Genomic DNA, 24,704 nt, shown 5'->3' with positions numbered 1-24,704 from the left:
TAACGTTAGCGGCAGCTAGGGATCACACGTGGAGGCTCCGCTTGTTTATTCATATGAGAATGGACTTCGTACACATTATACAGTATATACATTTAGAAGAATGTTCTCAGTTTTAATGTAACGTAATATCTTGTCTTTGTTTTGTTTTTCTACATGTTCCTGAAGTAATTTTGTACCTGCGGGAGACGGATATACCCTTGAAACATGTTGTTCCGAATTTCATTTCTACCGATAAAGTAAAATAGAGGTTTGAGTCTTCAGTCCTCTCATGAAGGCAGCATGGTGGAAAATCTCAGTATTTTACCTTTACCTACAAGCGATATGTCTTGTCCTCTAACCAGAAGGAGATTACTGCAGCAGCCACTCCTCTGGAGCAGCGGTGGCAAACCTATGGCTGTGAGGTGGCACTCAGAGCCCACTATGGCAGCCCCCAGGCCGTCAACCGAGCTCAAAGAATTCTCCTGTAGTCCGCAGTAGCCCAGGACTCGCCGCGATGAGTGTTATTTTAAGGCCGGTTAACTCCCGTTTTCCGGACAACTGCGGTCCTGGTCCTTTCCTCCAGGATTCTTGGCAGCACTCATGCCGGGGGCGGAGCTTCATGACTGCAGACGTCGTTTCCCACCAGTCGACTTGTGGCAGGATGCAATTTTTTTGATGCATAGCACAGTCTCTAAGGAGCGCTCCCACTGCACCGCAGGTTAACGGAGTCTGATAACACAGTACAATGGTGCCAGCAGGGCAGAGAAGTGTCTGGCATTAGTGCGGCCTAGCGCTAGGCTGGTTATTTGTGGCTTCCTCCAGGTGAATGGGTTTCTTCCATACCCACCAGGGCCATACAGAGGGGGAGACCGCTATAAGATGGAGGATTCCCCCTAAGGCACTCCCAGTGTATATGTAATGAAGGGATCCCCAGGTAGATGGTAGAGGGGAGACCAGTAACGTTAGTGACAGCAAGGGATCACACGTGGAGCCAAAATGAATAACATAAAACTTTATTCCAACATTCTACACACAGGCACAGGATAAGGTAGAAGGTTAGATACATTGTGGTAGAAAAATCTCACAGCCCAGATCCAGAAACGTGCGGCTCTGTAAGGAGAGAAGGAGCTGCAGGACTGTGCTCTACAAAGTCTCTGGAGCAACAACCAGAGGGAATATAACCAAACATCCAAAGGTCCAGCATCCAACCAATAGCGGGGCTCCGAGCAGATCTGGATTAACAACATCAGACATGACTTTACAGGGGGCTCTGTATATGTGTACTGTATACACCTGGTATTAGTGGGGTCACTGTGTGTAACCCCTTGTATCCTGTATAATATATGATACAGGGGGTTCTGTATATGTGTCCTGTATACACCTGGTATTAGTGGGGTCACTGTGTGTAACCCCTTGTATCCTGTATAATATATGATACAGGGGGCTCTGTATATGTGTCCTGTATACACCTGGTATTAGTGGGGTCACTGTGTGTAACCCCTTGTATCCTGTATAATATATGATACAGGGGGTTCTGTATATGTGTCCTGTATACACCTGGTATTATTGGGGGGTCACTGTGTGCAACCCCTTGTATCCTGTATAATATATGATACAGGAGGTTCTGTATATGTGTCCTGTATACACCTGGTATTAGTGGGGGGTCACTGTGTGTAACCCCTTGTATCCTGTATAATATATGATACAGGAGGTTCTGTATATGTGTGCTGTATACACCTGGTATTAGTAGGGTCAGTGTGTGTAACCCCTTGTATCCTGTATAATATATGATACAGGAGGTTCTGTATATGTGTCCTGTATACACCTGGTATTAGTGGGGTCACTGTGTGTAACCCCTTGTATCCTGTATAATATATGATACAGGGGGTTCTGTATATGTGTCCTGTATACACCTGGTATTAGTGGGGTCACTGTGTGTAACCCCTTGTATCCTGTATAATATATGATACAGGAGGTTCTGTATATGTGTCCTGTATACACCTGGTATTAGTGGGGGTCACTGTGTGTAACCCCTTGTATCCTGTATAATATATGATACAGGGGGTTCTGTATATGTGTCCTGTATACACCTGGTATTAGTGGGGTCACTTTGTGTAATCCCTTGTATCCTGTATAATATATGATACAGGGGGTTCTGTATATGTGTCCTGTATACACCTGGTATTAGTGGGGTCACTGTGTGTAACCCCTTGTATCCTGTATAATATATGATACAGGGGGTTCTGTATATGTGTCCTGTATACACCTGGTATTAGTGGGGTCACTGTGTGTAACCCCTTGTATCCTGTATAATATATGATACAGGAGGTTCTGTATATGTGTCCTGTATACACCTGGTATTAGTGGGGGGTCACTGTGTGTAACCCCTTGTATCCTGTATAATATATGATACAGGAGGTTCTGTATATGTGTCCTGTATACACCTGGTATTAGTGGGGTCACTGTGTGTAACCCCTTGTATCCTGTATAATATATGATACAGGAGGTTCTGTATATGTGTGCTGTATACACCTGGTATTAGTAGGGAAAGTGTGTGTAACCCCTTGTATCCTGTATAATATATGATACAGGGGGTTCTGTATATGTGTCCTGTATACACCTGGTATTAGTGGGGTCACTGTGTGTAACCCCTTGTATCCTGTATAATATATGATACAGGGGGTTCTGTATATGTGTACTGTATACACCTGGTATTAGTGGGGTCACTGTGTGTAACCCCTTGTATCCTGTATAATATATGATACAGGGGGTTCTGTATATGTGTCCTGTATACACCTGGTATTAGTGGGGTCAGTGTGTGTAACCCCTTGTATCCTGTATAATATATGATACCGGGGGTTCTGTATATGTGTCCTGTATACACCTGGTATTAGTGGGGGTCACTGTGTGTAACCCCTTGTATCCTGTATAATATATGATACAGGGGGTTCTGTATATATGTCCTGTATACACCTGGTATTAGTGGGGGTCACTGTGTGTAACCCCTTGTATCCTGTATAATATATGATACAGGGGGTTCTGTATATGTGTCCTGTATACACCTGGTATTAGTGGGGTCACTGTGTGTAACCCCTTGTATCCTGTATAATATATGATACAGGGGGTTCTGTATATGTGTCCTGTATACACCTGGTATTAGTGGGGTCACTGTGTGTAACCCCTTGTATCCTGTATAATATATGATACAGGAGGTTCTGTATATGTGTCCTGTATACACCTGGTATTAGTGGGGGGTCACTGTGTGTAACCCCTTGTATCCTGTATAATATATGGTACAGGGGGCTCTGTATATGTGTACTGTATACACCTGGTATTAGTGGGGTCACTGTGTGTAACCCCTTGTATCCTGTATAATATATGATACAGGGGGCTCTGTATATGTGTACTGTATACACCTGGTATTAGTGGGGTCACTGTGTGTAACCCCTTGTATCCTGTATAATATATGATACAGGGGGTTCTGTATATGTGTACTTTATACACCTGGTATTAGTGGGGTCACTGTGTGTAACCCCTTGTATCCTGTATAATATATGATACAGGGGGTTCTGTATATGTGTACTGTATACACCTGGTATTAGTGGGGTCACTGTGTGTAACCCCTTGTATCCTGTATAATATATGATACAGGAGGTTCTGTATATGTGTACTTTATACACCTGGTATTAGTGGGGTCACTGTGTGTAACCCCTTGTATCCTGTATAATATATGGTACAGGGGGCTCTGTATATGTGTACTTTATACACCTGGTATTAGTGGGGTCATAGTGTGTAACCCCTTGTATCCTGTATAATATATGATACAGGGGGCTCTGTATATGTGTACTGTATACACCTGGTATTAGTGGGGTCACTGTGTGTAACCCCTTGTATCCTGTATAATATATGATACAGGGGGTTCTGTATATGTGTCCTGTATACACCTGGTATTAGTGGGGGGTCACTGTGTGTAACCCCTTGTATCCTGTATAATATATGGTACAGGGGGCTCTGTATATGTGTACTTTATACACCTGGTATTAGTGGGGTCACTGTGTGTAACCCCTTGTATCCTGTATAATATATGATACAGGGGGCTCTGTATATGTGTACTGTATACACCTGGTATTAGTGGGGTCACTGTGTGTAACCCCTTGTATCCTGTATAATATATGATACAGGGGGTTCTGTATATGTGTCCTGTATACACCTGGTATTAGTGGGGGTCACTGTGTGTAACCCCTTGTATCCTGTATAATATATGATACAGGAGGTTCTGTATATATGTCATGTATACACCTGGTATTAGTGGGGGGTCACTGTGTGTAACCCCTTGTATCCTGTATAATATATGATACAGGGGGTTCTGTATATGTGTCCTATATACACCTGGTATTAGTGGGGTCACTGTGTGTAACCCCTTGTATCCTGTATAATATATGATACAGGGGGTTCTGTATATGTGTCCTGTATACACCTGGTATCAGTGGAGGTCACTGTGTGTAACCCCTTGTATCCTGTATAATATATGATACAGGAGGTTCTGTATATGTGTCCTGTATACACCTGGTATTAGTGGAGGTCACTGTGTGTAACCCCTTGTATCCCGTATAATATATGATACAGGAGGTTCTGTATATGTGTCCTGTATACACCTGGTATTAGTGGGGTCACTGTGTGTAACCCCTTGTATCCTGTATAATATATGATACAGGAGGTTCTGTATATGTGTCCTGTATACACCTGGTATTAGTGGGGGTCACTGTGTGTAACCCCATGTATCCTGTATAATATATGATACAGGGGGTTCTGTATATGTGTCCTGTATACACCTGGTATTAGTGGGGGGTCACTGTGTGTAACCCCTTGTATCCTGTATAATATATGGTACAGGGGGTTCTGTATATGTGTCCTGTATACACCTGGTATTAGTGGGGTCACTGTGTGTAACCCCTTGTATCCTGTATAATATATGATACAGGGGGTTCTGTATATGTGTCCTATATACACCTGGTATTAGTGGGGGTCACTGTGTGTAACCCCTTGTATCCTGTATAATATATGATACAGGGGGGTCTGTATATGTGTCCTATATACACCTGGTATTAGTGGGGTCACTGTGTGTAACCCCTTGTATCCTGTATAATATATGATACAGGGGGTTCTGTATATGTGTCCTGTATACACCTGGTATTAGTGGGGGTCACTGTGTGTAACCCCTTGTATCCCGTATAATATATGATACAGGAGGTTCTGTATATGTGTCCTGTATACACCTGGTATTAGTGGGGTCACTGTGTGTAACCCCTTGTATCCTGTATAATATATGATACAGGAGGTTCTGTATATGTGTCCTGTATACACCTGGTATTAGTGGGGGGTCACTGTGTGTAACCCCTTGTATCCTGTATAATATATGGTACAGGGGGTTCTGTATATGTGTGCTGTATACACCTGGTATTAGTGGGGTCACTGTGTGTAACCCCTTGTATCCTGTATAATATATGATACAGGGGGTTCTGTATATGTGTCCTGTATACACCTGGTATTAGTGGGGTCACTGTGTGTAACCCCTTGTATTCTGTATAATATATGATACAGGAGGTTCTGTATATGTGTCCTGTATACACCTGGTATTAGTGGGGTCACTGTGTGTAACCCCTTGTATCCTGTATAATATATGGTACAGGGGGTTCTGTATATGTGTCCTGTATACACCTGGTATTAGTGGGGTCACTGTGTGTAACCCCTTGTATCCTGTATAATATATGATACAGGGGGTCTGTATATGTGTCCTGTATACACCTGGTATTAGTGGGGGTCACTGTGTGTAACCCCTTGTATCCTGTATAATATATGATACAGGGGGTTCTGTGTATGTGTCCTGTATACACCTGGTATTAGTGGGGGTCACTGTGTGTAACCCCTTGTATCCTGTATAATATATGATACAGGGGGCTCTGTATATGTGTCCTGTATACACCTGGTATTAGTGGGGTCACTGTGTGTAACCCCTTGTATCCTGTATAATATATGATACAGGGGGCTCTGTATATGTGTACTGTATACACCTGGTATTAGTGGGGTCACTGTGTGTAACCCCTTGTATCCTGTATAATATATGATACAGGGGGTTCTGTATATGTGTCCTGTATACACCTGGTATTAGTGGGGTCACTGTGTGTAACCCCTTGTATCCTGTATAATATATGATACAGGGGTTCTGTATATGTGTCCTGTATACACCTGGTATTAGTGGGGTCACTGTGTGTAACCCCTTGTATCCTGTATAATATATGATACAGGGGGTTCTGTATATGTGTCCTGTATACACCTGGTATTAGTGGGGTCACTGTGTGTAACCCCTTGTATCCTGTATAATATATGATACAGGAGGTACTGTATATGTGTCCTGTATACACCTGGTATTAGTGGGGTCACTGTGTGTAACCCCTTGTATCCTGTATAATATATGATACAGGAGGTTCTGTATATGTGTCCTGTATACACCTGGTGTTAGTGGGGTCACTGTGTGTAACCCCTTGTATCCTGTATAATATATGGTACAGGGGGTTCTGTATATGTGTCCTGTATACACCTGGTATTAGTGGAGTCACTGTGTGTAACCCCTTGTATCCTGTATAATATATGATACAGGGGGTTCTGTATATGTGTCCTGTATACACCTGGTATTAGTGGGGTCACTGTGTGTAACCCCTTGTATCCTGTATAATATATGATACAGGGGGTTCTGTATATGTGTCCTGTATACACCTGGTATTAGTGGGGTCACTGTGTGTAACCCCTTGTATCCTGTATAATATATGATACAGGAGGTTCTGTATATGTGTCCTGTATACACCTGGTATTAGTGGGGTCACTGTGTGTAACCCCTTGTATCCTGTATAATATATGATACAGGAGGTTCTGTATATGTGTCCTGTATACACCTGGTATTAGTGGGGTCACTGTGTGTAACCCCTTGTATCCTGTATAATATATGATACAGGGGGTTCTGTATATGTGTCCTGTATACACCTGGTATTAGTGGGGTCACTGTGTGTAACCCCTTGTATCCTGTATAATATATGATACAGGGGGTTCTGTATATGTGTCCTGTATACACCTGGTATTAGTGGGGTCACTGTGTGTAACCCCTTGTATTCTGTATAATATATGATACAGGAGGTTCTGTATATGTGTCCTGTATACACCTGGTATTAGTGGGGTCACTGTGTGTAACTCCTTGTATCCTGTATAATATATGATACAGGGGGTCGGTATATGTGTCCTGTATACACCTGGTATTAGTGGGGGTCACTGTGTGTAACCCCTTGTATCCTGTATAATATATGATACAGGGGGTTCTGTATATGTGTCCTGTATACACCTGGTATTAGTGGGGTCACTGTGTGTAACCCCTTGTATCCTGTATAATATATGATACAGGGGGTTCTGTATATGTCCTGTATACACCTGGTATTAGTGGGGGTCACTGTGTGTAACCCCTCGTATCCTGTATAATATATGATACAGGAGGTTCTGTATATGTGTACTGTATACACCTGGTGTTAGTGGGGTCACTGTGTGTAACCCCTTGTATCCTGTATAATATATGATACAGGAGGTTCTGTATATGTGTCCTGTATACACCTGGTGTTAGTGGGGTCACTGTGTGTAACCCCTTGTATCCTGTATAATATATGATACAGGAGGTTCTGTATATGTGTCCTGTATACACCTGGTATTAGTGGAGGTCACTGTGTGTAACCCCTTGTATCCTGTATAATATATGATACAGGGGGTTCTGTATATGTGTCCTGTATACACCTGGTATTAGTGGGGTCACTGTGTGTAACCCCATGTATCCTGTATAATATATGATACAGGAGGTTCTGTATATGTGTCCTGTAGACACCTGGTATTAGTGGAGGTCACTGTGTGTAACCCCTTGTATCCTGTATAATATATGATACAGGGGGTTCTGTATATGTGTCCTGTATACACCTGGTATTAGTGAGGTCACTGTGTGTAACCCCTTGTATCCTGTATAATATATGATACAGGGGGTTCTGTATATGTGTCCTGTATACACCTGGTATTAGTGGGGGTCACTGTGTGTAACCCCTTGTATCCTGTATAATATATGATACAGGAGGTTCTGTATATATGTCATGTATACACCTGGTATTAGTGGGGGGTCACTGTGTGTAACCCCTTGTATCCTGTATAATATATGATACAGGGGGTTCTGTATATATGTCCTGTATACACCTGGTATTAGTGGGGGGTCACTGTGTGTAACCCCTTGTATCCTGTATAATATATGATACAGGGGGTTCTGTATATGTGTCCTATATACACCTGGTATTAGTGGGGTCACTGTGTGTAACCCCTTGTATCCTGTATAATATATGATACAGGGGGTTCTGTATATGTGTCCTGTATACACCTGGTATTAGTGGGGGTCACTGTGTGTAACCCCTTGTATCCCGTATAATATATGATACAGGAGGTTCTGTATATGTGTCCTGTATACACCTGGTATTAGTGGGGGTCACTGTGTGTAACCCCTTGTATCCTGTATAATATATGATACAGGAGGTTCTGTATATGTGTCCTGTATATACCTGGTATTAGTGGGGGTCACTGTGTGTAACCCCTTGTATCCTGTATAATATATGATACAGGGGGTTCTGTATATGTGTCCTGTATACACCTGGTATTAGTGGGGTCACTGTGTGTAACCCCTTGTATCCTGTATAATATATGATACAGGGGGTTCTGTATATGTGTCTGGTATACACCTGGTATTAGTGGGGTCACTGTGTGTAACCCCTTGTATCCTGTATAATATATGATACAGGGGGCTCTGTATATGTGTCCTGTATACACCTGGTATTAGTGGGGTCACTGTGTGTAACCCCTTGTATCCTGTATAATATATGATACAGGGGGTTCTGTATATGTGTCCTGTATACACCTGGTATTAGTGGGGTCACTGTGTGTAACCCCTTGTATCCTGTATAATATATGATACAGGGGGTTCTGTATATGTGTCCTGTATACACCTGGTATTAGTGGGGTCACTGTGTGTAACCCCTTGTATTCTGTATAATATATGATACAGGAGGTTCTGTATATGTGTCCTGTATACACCTGGTATTAGTGGGGTCACTGTGTGTAACCCCTTGTATCCTGTATAATATATGGTACAGGGGGTTCTGTATATGTGTCCTGTATACACCTGGTATTAGTGGGGGGTCACTGTGTGTAACCCCTTGTATCCTGTATAATATATGGTACAGGGGGTTCTGTATATGTGTCCTGTATACACCTGGTATTAGTGGGGTCACTGTGTGTAACCCCTTGTATCCTGTATAATATATGATACAGGGGGTTCTGTATATGTGTCCTGTATACACCTGGTATTAGTGGGGTCACTGTGTGTAACCCCTTGTATTCTGTATAATATATGATACAGGAGGTTCTGTATATGTGTCCTGTATACACCTGGTATTAGTGGGGTCACTGTGTGTAACCCCTTGTATCCTGTATAATATATGGTACAGGGGGTTCTGTATATGTGTCCTGTATACACCTGGTATTAGTGGGGTCACTGTGTGTAACCCCTTGTATCCTGTATAATATATGATACAGGGGGTCTGTATATGTGTCCTGTATACACCTGGTATTAGTGGGGTCACTGTGTGTAACCCCTTGTATCCTGTATAATATATGATACAGGGGGTTCTGTATATGTGTCCTGTATACACCTGGTATTAGTGGGGTCACTGTGTGTAACCCCTTGTATCCTGTATAATATATGATACAGGGGGTTCTGTATATGTGTCCTGTATACACCTGGTATTAGTGGGGGTCACTGTGTGTAACCCCTTGTATCCTGTATAATATATGATACAGGGGGTTCTGTATATGTGTCCTGTATACACCTGGTATTAGTGGGGTCACTGTGTGTAACCCCTTGTATCCTGTATAATATATGATACAGGGGGTTCTGTATATGTCCTGTATACACCTGGTATTAGTGGGGGTCACTGTGTGTAACCCCTTGTATCCTGTATAATATATGATACAGGAGGTTCTGTATATGTGTCCTGTATACACCTGGTATTAGTGGGGTCACTGTGTGTAACCCCTTGTATCCTGTATAATATTTGATACAGGAGGTTCTGTATATGTGTCCTGTATACACCTGGTGTTAGTGGGGTCACTGTGTGTAACCCCTTGTATCCTGTATAATATATGATACAGGAGGTTCTGTATATGTGTCCTGTATACACCTGGTATTAGTGGGGTCACTGTGTAACCCCTTGTATCCTGTATAATATATGATACAGGGGTTCTGTATATTTGTCCTGTATACACCTGGTATTAGTGGGGTCACTGTGTGTAACCCCTTGTATCCTGTATAATATATGATACAGGAGGTTCTGTATATGTGTCCTGTATACACCTGGTATTAGTGGAGGGTCACTGTGTGTAACCCCTTGTATCCTGTATAATATATGATACAGGGGGTTCTGTATATGTGTGCTGTATACACCTGGTATTAGTGGGGTCACTGTGTGTAACCCCTTGTATCCTGTATAATATATGATACAGGAGGTTCTGTATATGTGTCTGGTATACACCTGGTATTAGTGGGGGGTCACTGTGTGTAACCCCTTGTATCCTGTATAATATATGGTACAGGGGGTTCTGTATATGTGTCCTGTGTACACCTGGTATTAGTGGGGTCACTGTGTGTAACCCCTTGTATCCTGTATAATATATGATACAGGGGGTTCTGTATATGTGTCCTGTATACACCTGGTATTAGTGGGGTCACTGTGTGTAACCCCTTGTATCCTGTATAATATATGATACAGGAGGTTCTGTATATGTGTCCTGTATACACCTGGTATTAGTGGGGTCACTGTGTGTAACCCCTTGTATCCTGTATAATATATGATACAGGAGGTTCTGTATATGTGTCCTGTATACACCTGGTATTAGTGGGGGGACACTGTGTGTAACCCCTTGTATCCTGTATAATATATGGTACAGGGGGTTCTGTATATGTGTCCTGTATACACCTGGTATTAGTGGGGTCACTGTGTGTAACCCCTTGTATCCTGTATAATATATGATACAGGGGGTCTGTATATGTGTCCTGTATACACCTGGTATTAGTGGGGGTCACTGTGTGTAACCCCTTGTATCCTGTATAATATATGATACAGGGGGTCTGTATATGTGTCCTGTATACACCTGGTATTAGTGGGGGTCACTGTGTGTAACCCCTTGTATCCTGTATAATATATGATACAGGGGGTTCTGTATATGTGTCCTGTATACACCTGGTATTAGTGGGGTCACTGTGTGTAACCCCTTGTATCCTGTATAATATATGATACAGGAGGTTCTGTATATGTGTCCTGTATACACCTGGTATTAGTGGGGTCACTGTGTGTAACCCCTTGTATCCTGTATAATATATGATACAGGAGGTTCTGTATATGTGTCCTGTATACACCTGGTGTTAGTGGGGTCACTGTGTGTAACCCCTTGTATCCTGTATAATATATGATACAGGAGGTTCTGTATATGTGTCCTGTATACACCTGGTATTAGTGGGGTCACTGTGTGTAACCCCTTGTATCCTGTATAATATATGATACAGGGGGCTCTGTATATGTGTCCTGTATACACCTGGTATTAGTGGGGGTCACTGTGTGTAACCCCTTGTATCCTGTACAATATATGATACAGGAGGTTCTGTATATGTGTCCTGTATACACCTGGTATTAGTGGGGTCACTGTGTGTAACCCCTTGTATCCTGTATAATATATGATACAGAGGGTTCTGTATATGTGTCCTGTATACACCTGGTATTAGTGGGGGTCACTGTGTGTAACCCCTTGTTTCCTGTATAATATATGATACAGGGGGTTCTGTTTATGTGTACTGTATACACCTGGTATTAGTGGGGTCACTGTGTGTAACCCCTTGTATCCTGTATAATATATGATACAGGAGGTTCTGTATATGTGTCTGGTATACACCTGGTATTAGTGGGGTCACTATGTGTAACCCCTTGTATCCTGTATAATATATGATACAGGGGTTCTGTATATGTGTCCTGTATACACCTGGTATTAGTGGGGTCACTGTGTAACCCCTTGTATCCTGTATAATATATGATACAGGGGGTTCTGTATATGTGTCCTGTATACACCTGGTATTAGTGGGGTCACTGTGTGTAACCCCTTGTATCCTGTATAATATATGATACAGGAGGTTCTGTATATGTGTCCTGTATACACCTGGTATTAGTGGGGTCACTGTGTGTAACCCCTTGTATCCTGTATAATATATGATACAGGGGGTTCTGGATATGTGTCCTGTATACACCTGGTATTAGTGGGGGGTCTCTGTGTGTAACCCCTTGTATCCTGTATAATATATGGTACAGGAGGTTCTGTATATGTGTCCTGTATACACCTGGTATTAGTGGGGTCACTGTGTGTAACCCCTTGTATCCTGTATAATATATGATACAGGGGGTTCTGTATATGTGTCCTGTATACACCTGGTATTAGTGGAGTTCACTGTGTGTAACCCCTTGTATCCTGTATAATATATGGTACAGGAGGTTCTGTATATGTGTCCTGTATACACCTGGTATTAGTGGGGGGTCACCGCGTGTAAACCCTTGTATCCTGTATAATATATGATACAGGGGGTTCTGTATATGTGTCCTGTATACACCTGGTATTAGTGGAGTCACTGTGTGTAACCCCTTGTATCCTGTATAATATATGATACAGGGGGTTCTGTATATGTGTCCTGTATACACCTGGTATTAGTGGAGGTCACTGTGTGTAACCCCTTGTATCCTGTATAATATATGACACAGGGGGTTCTGTATATGTGTCCTGTATACACCTGGTATTAGTGGAGGTCACTGTGTGTAACCCCTTGTATCCTGTATAATATATGATACAGGGGGTTCTGTATATGTGTCCTGTATACACCTGGTATTAGTGGAGGTCACTGTGTGTAACCCCTTGTATCCTGTATAATATATGATACAGGGGGTTCTGTATATGTGTCCTGTATACACCTGGTATTAGTGGAGGTCACTGTGTGTAACCCCTTATATCCTGTATAATATATGATACAGGGGGTTCTGTATATGTGTCCTGTATACACCTGGTATTAGTGGAGGTCACTGTGTGTAACCCCTTGTATCCTGTATAATATATGATACAGGGGGTTCTGTATATGTGTCCTGTATACACCTGCTATTAGTGAGGTCACTGTGTGTAACCCCTTGTATCCTGTATAATATATGATACAGGGGGTTCTGTATATGTGTCCTGTATACACCTGGTATTAGTGGGGTCACTGTGTGTAACCCCTTGTATCCTGTATAATATATGATACAGGGGGTTCTGTATATGTGTCCTGTATACACCTGGTATTAGTGGAGGTCACTGTGTGTAACCCCTTGTATCCTGTATAATATATGATACAGGAGGTTCTGTATATGTGTCCTGTATACACCTGGTATTAGTGGGGTCACTGTGTGTAACCCCTTGTATCCTGTATAATATATGATACAGAGGGTTCTGTATATGTGTCCTGTATACACCTGGTATTAGTGGGGGTCACTGTGTAACCCCTTGTATCCTGTATAATATATGATACAGGAGGTTCTGTATATGTGTCCTGTATACACCTGGTATTAGTGGGGTCACTGTGTGTAACCCCTTGTATCCTGTATAATATATGATACAGGAGGTTCTGTATATGTGTCCTGTATACACCTGGTATTAGTGGGGGTCACTGTGTGTAACCCCTTGTATCCTGTATAATATATGATACAGGAGGTTCTGTATATGTGTCCTGTATACACCTGGTATTAGTGGGGTCACTGTGTGTAACCCCTTGTATCCTGTATAATATATGATACAGGGGGTTCTGTATATGTGTCCTGTATACACCTGGTATTAGTGGGGTCACTGTGTGTAACCCCTTGTATCCTGTATTATATATGATACAGGGGGCTCTGTATATGTGTCCTGTATACACCTGGTATTAGTGGGGTCACTGTGTGTAACCCCTTGTATCCTGTATAATATATGATACAGGGGGCTCTGTATATGTGTCCTGTATACACCTGGTATTAGTGGGGTCACTGTGTGTAACCCCTTGTATCCTGTATAATATATGATACAGGGGGTTCTGTATATGTGTCCTGTATACACCTGGTATTAGTGGGGTCACTGTGTGTAACCCCTTGTATCCTGTATAATATATGATACAGGGGGTTCTGTATATGTGTCCTGTATACACCTGGTATTAGTGGGGGTCACTGTGTGTAACCCCTTGTATCCTGTATAATATATGATACAGGGGGCTCTGTATATGTGTCCTGTATACACCTGGTATTAGTGGGGTCACTGTGTGTAACCCCTTGTATCCTGTATAATATATGATACAGGGGGTTCTGTATATGTGTCCTGTATACACCTGGTATTAGTGGGGGTCACTGTGTGTAACCCCTTGTATCCTGTATAATATATGATACAGGAGGTTCTGTATATGTGTCCTGTATACACCTGGTATTAGTGGGGTCACTGTGTGTAACCCCTTGTATCCTGTATAATATATGATACAGGGGGTTCTGTATATGTGTCCTGTATACACCTGGTATTAGTGGGGTCACTGTGTGTAACCCCTTGTATTCTGTATAATATATGATACAGTGGGTTCTGTATATGTGTCCTGTATACACCTGGTATTAGTGGGGTCACTGTGTAACCCCTTGTATCCTGTATAATATATGATACAGGGGTTCTGTATATGTGTCCTGTATACACCTGGTATTAGTGGGGGTCACTGTGTGTAACCCCTTGTATCCTGTATAATATATGATACAGGGGGTTCTGTATATGTGTCCTGTATACACCTGGTATTAATGGGGTCACTGTGTGTAACCCCTTGTATCCTGTATAATATATGATACAGAGGGTTCTGTATATGTGTCCTGTATACACCTGGTATTAGTGGGGTCACTGTGTGTAACCCCTTGTTTCCTGTATAATATATGATACAGGGGGTTCTGTTTATGTGTACTGTATACACCTGGTATTAGTGGGGTCACTGTGTGTAACCCCTTGTATCCTGTATAATATATGATACAGGAGGTTCTGTATATGTGTCTGGTATACACCTGGTATTAGTGGGGTCACTGTGTGTAACCCCTTGTATCCTGTATAATATATGATACAGGGGGTTCTGTATATGTGTCCTGTATACACCTGGTATTAGTGGGGTCACTGTGTGTAACCCCTTGTATCCTGTATAATATATGATACAGGAGGTTCTGTATATGTGTCCTGTATACACCTGGTATTAGTGGGGGTCACTGTGTGTAACCCCTTGTATCCTGTATAATATATGATACAGGAGGTTCTGTATATGTGTCCTGTATACACCTGGTATTAGTGGGGTCACTGTGTGTAACCCCTTGTATCCTGTATAATATATGGTACAGGGGGTTCTGTATATGTGTCCTATATACACCTGGTATTAGTGGAGTCACTGTGTGTAACCCCTTGTATCCTGTATAGTATATGATACAGGAGGTTCTGTATATGTGTCCTGTATACACCTGGTATTAGTGGGGTCACTGTGTGTAACCCCTTGTATCCTGTATAATATATGATACAGGAGGTTCTGTATATGTGTCCTGTATACACCTGGTATAAGTGGGGTCACTGTGTGTAACCCCTTGTATCCTGTATAATATATGATACAGGAGGTTCTGTATATGTGTCCTGTATACACCTGGTATTAGTGGGGGTCACTGTGTGTAACCCCTTGTATCCTGTATAATATATGATACAGGGGGTTCTGTATATGTGTCCTGTATACACCTGGTATTAGTGGGGTCACTGTGTGTAACCCCTTGTATCCTGTATAATATATGATACAGGGGGTTCTGGATATGTGTCCTGTATACACCTGGTATTAGTGGGGTCACTGTGTGTAACCCCTTGTATCCTGTATAATATATGATACAGGAGGTTCTGTATATGTGTCCTGTATACACCTGGTATTAGTGGGGTCACTGTGTGTAACCCCTTGTATCCTGTATAATATATGATACAGGGGGTTCTGTATATGTGTCCTGTATACACCTGGTATTAGTGGGGGGTCTCTGTGTGTAACCCCTTGTATCCTGTATAATATATGGTACAGGAGGTTCTGTATATGTGTCCTGTATACACCTGGTATATTAGTGGGGTCACTGTGTGTAACCCCTTGTATCCTGTATAATATATGATACAGGGGGTTCTGTATATGTGTCCTGTATACACCTGGTATTAGTGGGGTCACTGTGTGTAACCCCTTGTATCCTGTATAATATATGATACAGGGGGTTCTGTATATGTGTCCTGTATACACCTGGTATTAGTGGGGTCACTGTGTGTAACCCCTTGTATCCTGTATAATATATGGTACAGGAGGTTCTGTATATGTGTCCTGTATACACCTGGTATTAGTGGGGTCACTGTGTGTAACCCCTTGTATCCTGTATAATATATGATACAGGAGGTTCTGTATATGTGTCCTGTATACACCTGGTATTAGTGGGGTCACTGTGTGTAATCCCTTGTATCCTGTATAATATATGATACAGGGGGTTCTGTATATGTGTCCTGTATACACCTGGTATTAGTGGGGGTCACTGTGTGTAACCCCTTGTATCCTGGATAATATATGGTACAGGGGGTTCTGTATATGTGTCCTGTATACACCTGGTATTAGTGGGGGTCACTGTGTGTAACCCCTTGTATCCTGTGTAATATATGATACAGGAGGTTCTGTATATGTGTCCTGTATACACCTGGTATTAGTGGGGTCACTGTGTGTAACCCCTTGTATCCTGTATAATATATGGTACAGGGGGTTCTGTATATGTGTCCTGTATACACCTGGTATTAGTGGGGTCACTGTGTGTAACCCCTTGTATCCTGTATAATATATGATACAGGGGGTTCTGTATATGTGTCCTGTATACACCTGGTATTAGTGGGGTCACTGTGTGTAACCCCTTGTATCCTGTATAATATATGATACAGGAGGTTCTGTATATGTGTCCTGTATACACCTGGTATTAATGGGGTCACTGTGTGTAACCCCTTGTATCCTGTATAATATATGATACAGGAGGTTCTGTATATGTGTCCTGTATACACCTGGTATTAGTGGGGGGTCACTGTGTGTAACCCCTTGTATCCTGTATAATATATGATACAGGGGGTTCTGTATATGTGTCCTGTATACACCTGGTATTAGTGGGGTCACTGTGTGTAACCCCTTGTATCCTGTATAATATATGATACAGAAGGTTCTGTATATGTGTCCTGTATACACCTGGTATTACTGGGGGGTCACTGTGTGTAACCCCTTGTATCCTGTATAATATATGATACAGGGGGCTCTGTATATGTGTCCTGTATACACCTGGTATTAGTGGGGGGTCACTGTGTGTAACCCCTTGTATCCTGTATAATATATGATACAGGGGGTTCTGTATATGTGTCCTGTATACACCTGGTATTAGTGGGGTCACTGTGTGTAACCCCTTGTATCCTGTATAATATATGATACAGAAGGTTCTGTATATGTGTCCTGTATACACCTGGTATTACTGGGGGGTCACTGTGTGTAACCCCTTGTATCCTGTATAATATATGATACAGGGGGCTCTGTATATGTGTCCTGTATACACCTGGTATTAGTGGGAGGTCAGTGTGTGTAACCCCTTGTATCCTGTATAATATATGATACAGGGGGTTCTGTATATGTGTCCTGTATACACCTGGTATTACTGGGGGGTCACTGTGTGTAACCCCTTGTATCCTGTATAATATATGATACAGAAGGTTCTGTATATGTGTCCTGTATACACCTGGTATTAGTGGGGGGTCACTGTGTGTAACCCCTTGTATCCTGTATAATATATGATACAGAAGGTTCTGTATATGTGTCCTGTATACACCTGGTATTACTGGGGGGTCACTGTGTGTAACCCCTTGTATCCTGTATAATATATGATACAGAAGGTTCTGTATATGTGTCCTGTATACACCTGGTATTAGTGGGGGGTCACTGTGTGTAACCCCTTGTATCCTGTATAATATATGATACAGGGGGTTCTGTATATGTGTCCTGTATACACCTGGTATTAGTGGGGTCACTGTGTGTAACCCCTTGTATCCTGTATAATATATGATACAGAAGGTTCTGTATATGTGTCCTGTATACACCTGGTATTACTGGGGGGTCACTGTGTGTAACCCCTTGTATCCTGTATAATATATGATACAGGGGGCTCTGTATATGTGTCCTGTATACACCTGGTATTAGTGGGAGGTCAGTGTGTGTAACCCCTTGTATCCTGTATAATATATGATACAGGGGGTTCTGTATATGTGTCCTGTATACACCTGGTATTAGTGGGGTCACTGTGTGTAACCCCTTGTATCCTGTATACTACATTATACAGGAGGTTCTGTATATGTGTCCTGTATACACCTGGTATTAGTGGGGGTCACTGTGTGTAACCCCTTGTATCCTGTATAATATATGATACAGGGGGTTCTGTATATGTGTCCTGTATACACCTGGTATTAGTGAGGTCACTGTGTGTAACCCCTTGTATCCTGTATAATATATGATACAGGGGGTTCTGTATATGTGTCCTGTATACACCTGGTATTAGTGGAGGTCACTGTGTGTAACCCCTTGTATCCTGTATAATATATGGTACAGGAGGTTCTGTATATGTGTCCTGTATACACCTGGTATTAGTGGGGGTCACTGTGTGTAACCCCTTGTATCCTGTATAATATATGATACAGGAGGTTCTGTATATGTGTCCTGTATACACCTGGTATTAGTGGGGGTCACTGTGTGTAACCCCTTGTATCCTGTATAATATATGATACAGGGGGTTCTGTATATGTGTCCTGTATACACCTGGTATTAGTGGGGGTCACTGTGTGTAACCCCTTGTATCCTGTATAATATATGGTACAGGAGGTGCTGTATATGTGTCCTGTATACACCTGGTATTAGTGGGGGGTCACTGTGTGTAACCCCTTGTATCCTGTATAATATATGATACAGGAGGTTCTGTATATGTGTCCTGTATACATCTGGTATTAGTGGGGTCACTGCGTGTAACCCCTTGTATCCTGTATAATATATGATACAGGGGGTTCTGTATATGTGTCCTGTATACACCTGGTATTAGTGGAGTCACTGTGTGTAACCCCTTGTATCCTGTATAATATATGATACAGGGGGTTCTGTATATGTGTCCTGTATACACCTGGTATTAGTGAAGGTCACTGTGTGTAACCCCTTGTATCCTGTATAATATATGGTACAGGAGGTTCTGTATATGTGTCCTGTATACACCTGGTATTAGTGGGGGTCACTGTGTGTAACCCCTTGTATCCTGTATAATATATGATACAGGGGGTTCTGTATATGTGTCCTGTATACACCTGGTATTAGTGGAGGTCACTGTGTGTAACCCCTTGTATCCTGTATAATATATGATACAGGGGGTTCTGTATATGTGTCCTGTATACACCTGCTATTAGTGAGGTCACTGTGTGTAACCCCTTGTATCCTGTATAATATATGATACAGGGGGTTCTGTATATGTGTCCTGTATACACCTGGTATTAGTGGGGTCACTGTGTGTAACCCCTTGTATCCTGTATAATATATGATACAGGGGGTTCTGTATATGTGTCCTGTATACACCTGGTATTAGTGGAGGTCACTGTGTGTAACCCCTTGTATCCTGTATAATATATGATACAGGGGGCTCTGTATATGTGTCCTGTATACACCTGGTATTAGTGGGGTCACTGTGTGTAACCCCTTGTATCCTGTATAATATATGATACAGGGGGTTCTGTATATGTGTCCTGTATACACCTGGTATTAGTGGGGGTCACTGTGTAACCCCTTGTATCCTGTATAATATATGATACAGGGGTTCTGTATATGTGTCCTGTATACACCTGGTATTAGTGGGGTCACTGTGTAACCCCTTGTATCCTGTATAATATATGATACAGGGGTTCTGTATATGTGTCCTGTATACACCTGGTATTAGTGGGGGTCACTGTGTGTAACCCCTTGTATCCTGTATAATATATGATACAGGAGGTTCTGTATATGTGTCCTGTATACACCTGGTATTAGTGGGGTCACTGTGTGTAACCCCTTGTATCCTGTATAATATATGATACAGAGGGTTCTGTATATGTGTCCTGTATACACCTGGTATTAGTGGGGTCACTGTGTGTAACCCCTTGTATCCTGTATAATATATGATACAGGGGGTTCTGTATATGTGTCCTGTATACACCTGGTATTAGTGGGGTCACTGTGTGTAACCCCTTGTATCCTGTATTATATATGATACAGGGGGCTCTGTATATGTGTCCTGTATACACCTGGTATTAGTGGGGTCACTGTGTGTAACCCCTTGTATCCTGTATAATATATGATACAGGAGGTTCTGTATATGTGTCCTGTATACACCTGGTATTAGTGGGGGGTCACTGTGTGTAACCCCTTGTATCCTGTATAATATATGATACAGGGGGTTCTGTATATGTGTCCTGTATACACCTGGTATTAGTGGGGGTCACTGTGTGTAACCCCTTGTATCCTGTATAATATATGATACAGGGGGTTCTGTATATGTGTCCTGTATACACCTGGTATTAGTGGGGGGGTCACTGTGTGTAACCCCTTGTATCCTGTATAATATATGATACAGGGGGTTCTGTATATGTGTCCTGTATACACCTGGTATTAGTGGGGGTCACTGTGTGTAACCCCTTGTATCCTGTATAATATATGATACAGGGGGTTGTGTATATGTGTCCTGTATACACCTGGTATTAGTGGGGTCACTGTGTGTAACCCCTTGTATACTGTATAATATATGATACAGGAGGTTCTGTATATGTGTCCTGTATACACCTGGTATTAGTGGGGGTCACTGTGTGTAACCCCTTGTATCCTGTATAATATATGATACAGGAGGTTCTGTATATGTGTCCTGTATACACCTGGTATAAGTGGGGGTCACTGTGTGTAACCCCTTGTATCCTGTATAATATATGATACAGGAGGTTCTGTGTATGTGTCCTGTATACACCTGGTATTAGTGGGGGTCACTGTGTGTAACCCCTTGTATCCTGTATAATATATGGTACAGGGGGCTCTGTATATGTGTCCTGTATACACCTGGTATTAGTGGGGTCACTGTGTGTAACCCCTTGTATCCTGTATAATATATGATACAGGAGGTTCTGTATATGTGTCCTGTATACACCTGGTATTAGTGGGGTCACTGTGTGTAACCCCTTGTATCCTGTATAATATATGATACAGGGGGTTCTGTATATGTGTCCTGTATACACCTGGTATTAGTGGGGTCACTGTGTGTAACCCCTTGTATTCTGTATAATATATGATACAGTGGGTTCTGTATATGTGTCCTGTATACACCTGGTATTAGTGGGGTCACTGTGTGTAACCCCTTGTATCCTGTATAATATATGATACAGGAGGTTCTGTATATGTGTCCTGTATACACCTGGTATTAGTGGGGGTCACTGTGTGTAACCCCTTGTATTCTGTATAATATATGATACAGGAGGTTCTGTATATGTGTCCTGTATACACCTGGTATTAGTGGGGTCACTGTGTGTAACCCCTTGTATCCTGTATAATATATGATACAGAGGGTTCTGTATATGTGTCCTGTATACACCTGGTATTAGTGGGGTCACTGTGTGTAACCCCTTGTATCCTGTATAATATATGATACAGGGGTTCTGTATATGTGTCCTGTATACACCTGGTATTAGTGGGGTCACTGTGTGTAACCCCTTGTATCCTGTATAATATATGATACAGGAGGTTCTGTATATGTGTCCTGTATACACCTGGTATTAGTGGGGTCACTGTGTAACCCCTTGTATCCTGTATAATATATGATACAGGGGTTCTGTATATGTGTCCTGTATACACCTGGTATTAGTGGGGGTCACTGTGTGTAACCCCTTGTATCCTGTATAATATATGATACAGGAGGTTCTGTATATGTGTCCTGTATACACCTGGTATTAGTGGGGTCACTGTGTAACCCCTTGTATCCTGTATAATATATGATACAGGGGTTCTGTATATGTGTCCTGTATACACCTGGTATTAGTGGGGGGTCACTGTGTGTAACCCCTTGTATCCTGTATAATATATGATACAGGAGGTTCTGTATATGTGTCCTGTATACACCTGGTATTAGTGGGGTCACTGTGTGTAACCCCTTGTTTCCTGTATAATATATGATACAGGGGGTTCTGTTTATGTGTCCTGTATACACCTGGTATTAGTGGGGTCACTGTGTGTAACCCCTTGTATCCTGTATAATATATGATACAGGAGGTTCTGTATATGTGTCCTGTATACACCTGGTATTAGTGGGGTCACTGTGTGTAACCCCTTGTATCCTGTATAATATATGATACAGGAGGTTCTGTATATGTGTCCTGTATACACCTGGTATTAGTGGGGTCACTGTGTGTAACCCCTTGTATCCTGTATAATATATGATACAGGGGGTTCTGTATATGTGTCCTGTATACACCTGGTATTAGTGGGGGTCACTGTGTGTAACCCCTTGTATCCTGTATAATATATGATACAGGGGGTTCTGTATATGTGTCCTGTATACACCTGGTATTAGTGGGGTCACTGTGTGTAACCCCTTGTATCCTGTATAATATATGATACAGGAGGTTCTGTATATGTGTCCTGTATACACCTGGTATTAGTGGGGTCACTGTGTGTAACCCCTTGTATCCTGTATAATATATAGTACAGGGGGCTCTGTATATGTGTCCTGTATACACCTGGTATTAGTGGGGGGTCACTGTGTGTAACCCCTTGTATCCTGTATAATATATGATACAGGGGGTTCTGTATATGTGTCTGGTATACACCTGGTATTAGTGGGGTCACTGTGTGTAACCCCTTGTATCCTGTATAATATATGATACAGGAGGTTCTGTATATGTGTCTGGTATACACCTGGTATTAGTGGGGTCACTGTGTGTAACCCCTTGTATCCTGTATAATATATGATACAGGAGGTTCTGTATATGTGTCTGGTATACACCTGGTATTAGTGGGGTCACTGTGTGTAACCCCTTGTATCCTGTATAATATATGATACAGGGGGTTCTGTATATGTGTCCTGTATACACCTGGTATTAGTGGGGGTCACTGTGTGTAACCCCTTGTATCCTGTATAATATATGATACAGGGGGTTCTGTATATATGTCCTGTATACACCTGGTATTAGTGGGGGGTCACTGTGTGTAACCCCTTGTATCCTGTATACTACATTATACAGGAGGTTCTGTATATGTGTCCTGTATACACCTGGTATTAGTGGGGTCACTGTGTGTAACCACTTGTATCCTGTATACTACATTATACAGGGGGTTCTGTATATGTGTCCTGTATACACCTGGTATTAGTGGGGGTCACTGTGTGTAACCCCTTGTATCCTGTATAATATATGGTACAGGGGGTTCTGTATATGTGTCCTGTATACACCTGGTATTAGTGGGGTCACTGTGTGTAACCCCTTGTATCCGGTATAGTATATGATACAGGAGGTTCTGTATATGTGTCCTGTATACACCTGGTATTAGTGGAGTCACTGTGTGTAACCCCTTGTATCCTGTATAATATATGATACAGGAGGTTCTGTATATGTGTCCTGTATACACCTGGTATTAGTGGGGTCACTGTGTGTAACCCCTTGTATCCTGTATAATATATGATACAGGGGGTTCTGGATATGTGTCCTGTATACACCTGGTATTAGTGGGGGGTCTCTGTGTGTAACCCCTTGTATCCTGTATAATATATGGTACAGGGGGTTCTGTATATGTGTCCTGTATACACCTGGTATTAGTGGGGGGTCACTGTGTGTAACCCCTTGTATCCTGTATAATATATGATACAGGGGGTTCTGGATATGTGTCCTGTATACACCTGGTATTAGTGGGGGGTCTCTGTGTGTAACCCCTTGTATCCTGTATAATATATGGTACAGGAGGTTCTGTATATGTGTCCTGTATACACCTGGTATTAGTGGGGTCACTGTGTGTAACCCCTTGTATCCTGTATAATATATGATACAGGGGGTTCTGTATATGTGTCCTGTATACACCTGGTATTAGTGGAGGTCACTGTGTGTAACCCCTTGTATCCTGTATAATATATGGTACAGGAGGTTCTGTATATGTGTCCTGTATACACCTGGTATTAGTGGGGTCACTGTGTGTAACCCCTTGTATCCTGTATAATATATGATACAGGAGGTTCTGTATATTTGTCCTGTATACACCTGGTATTAGTGGGGTCACTGTGTGTAACCCCTTGTATCCTGTATAATATATGATACAGGAGGTTCTGTATATATGTCATGTATACACCTGGTATTAGTGGGGTCACTGTGTGTAACCCCTTGTATCCTGTATAATATATGATACAGGGGGGTCTGTATATGTGTCCTATATACACCTGGTA

The 24,704-nt window shown here is 42.2% G+C and overlaps 1 long non-coding RNA gene across 1 annotated transcript; it reads right to left on the bottom strand.

Annotated features, from left to right (window-relative positions):
- Positions 1 to 976: 976 nt before the first annotated feature.
- Positions 977 to 21,263, bottom strand: LOC140069170 (uncharacterized). Its single transcript, XR_011848726.1, has 2 exons — positions 20,809 to 21,263; positions 977 to 1,272 (listed from the first exon to the last, which is right to left on the bottom strand). It is a non-coding gene; the product is annotated as an uncharacterized lncRNA (long non-coding RNA).
- Positions 21,264 to 24,704: the final 3,441 nt, after the last annotated feature.

The sequence above is a fragment of the Engystomops pustulosus genome, chromosome 7 (assembly GCF_040894005.1).
Source record: "Engystomops pustulosus chromosome 7, aEngPut4.maternal, whole genome shotgun sequence".
Classification (NCBI taxonomy): Eukaryota; Metazoa; Chordata; class Amphibia; order Anura; family Leptodactylidae; genus Engystomops; species Engystomops pustulosus.
Note: the sequence above shows the minus strand (reverse complement) of the source record. Positions and strands in the feature narration are given on the sequence as shown.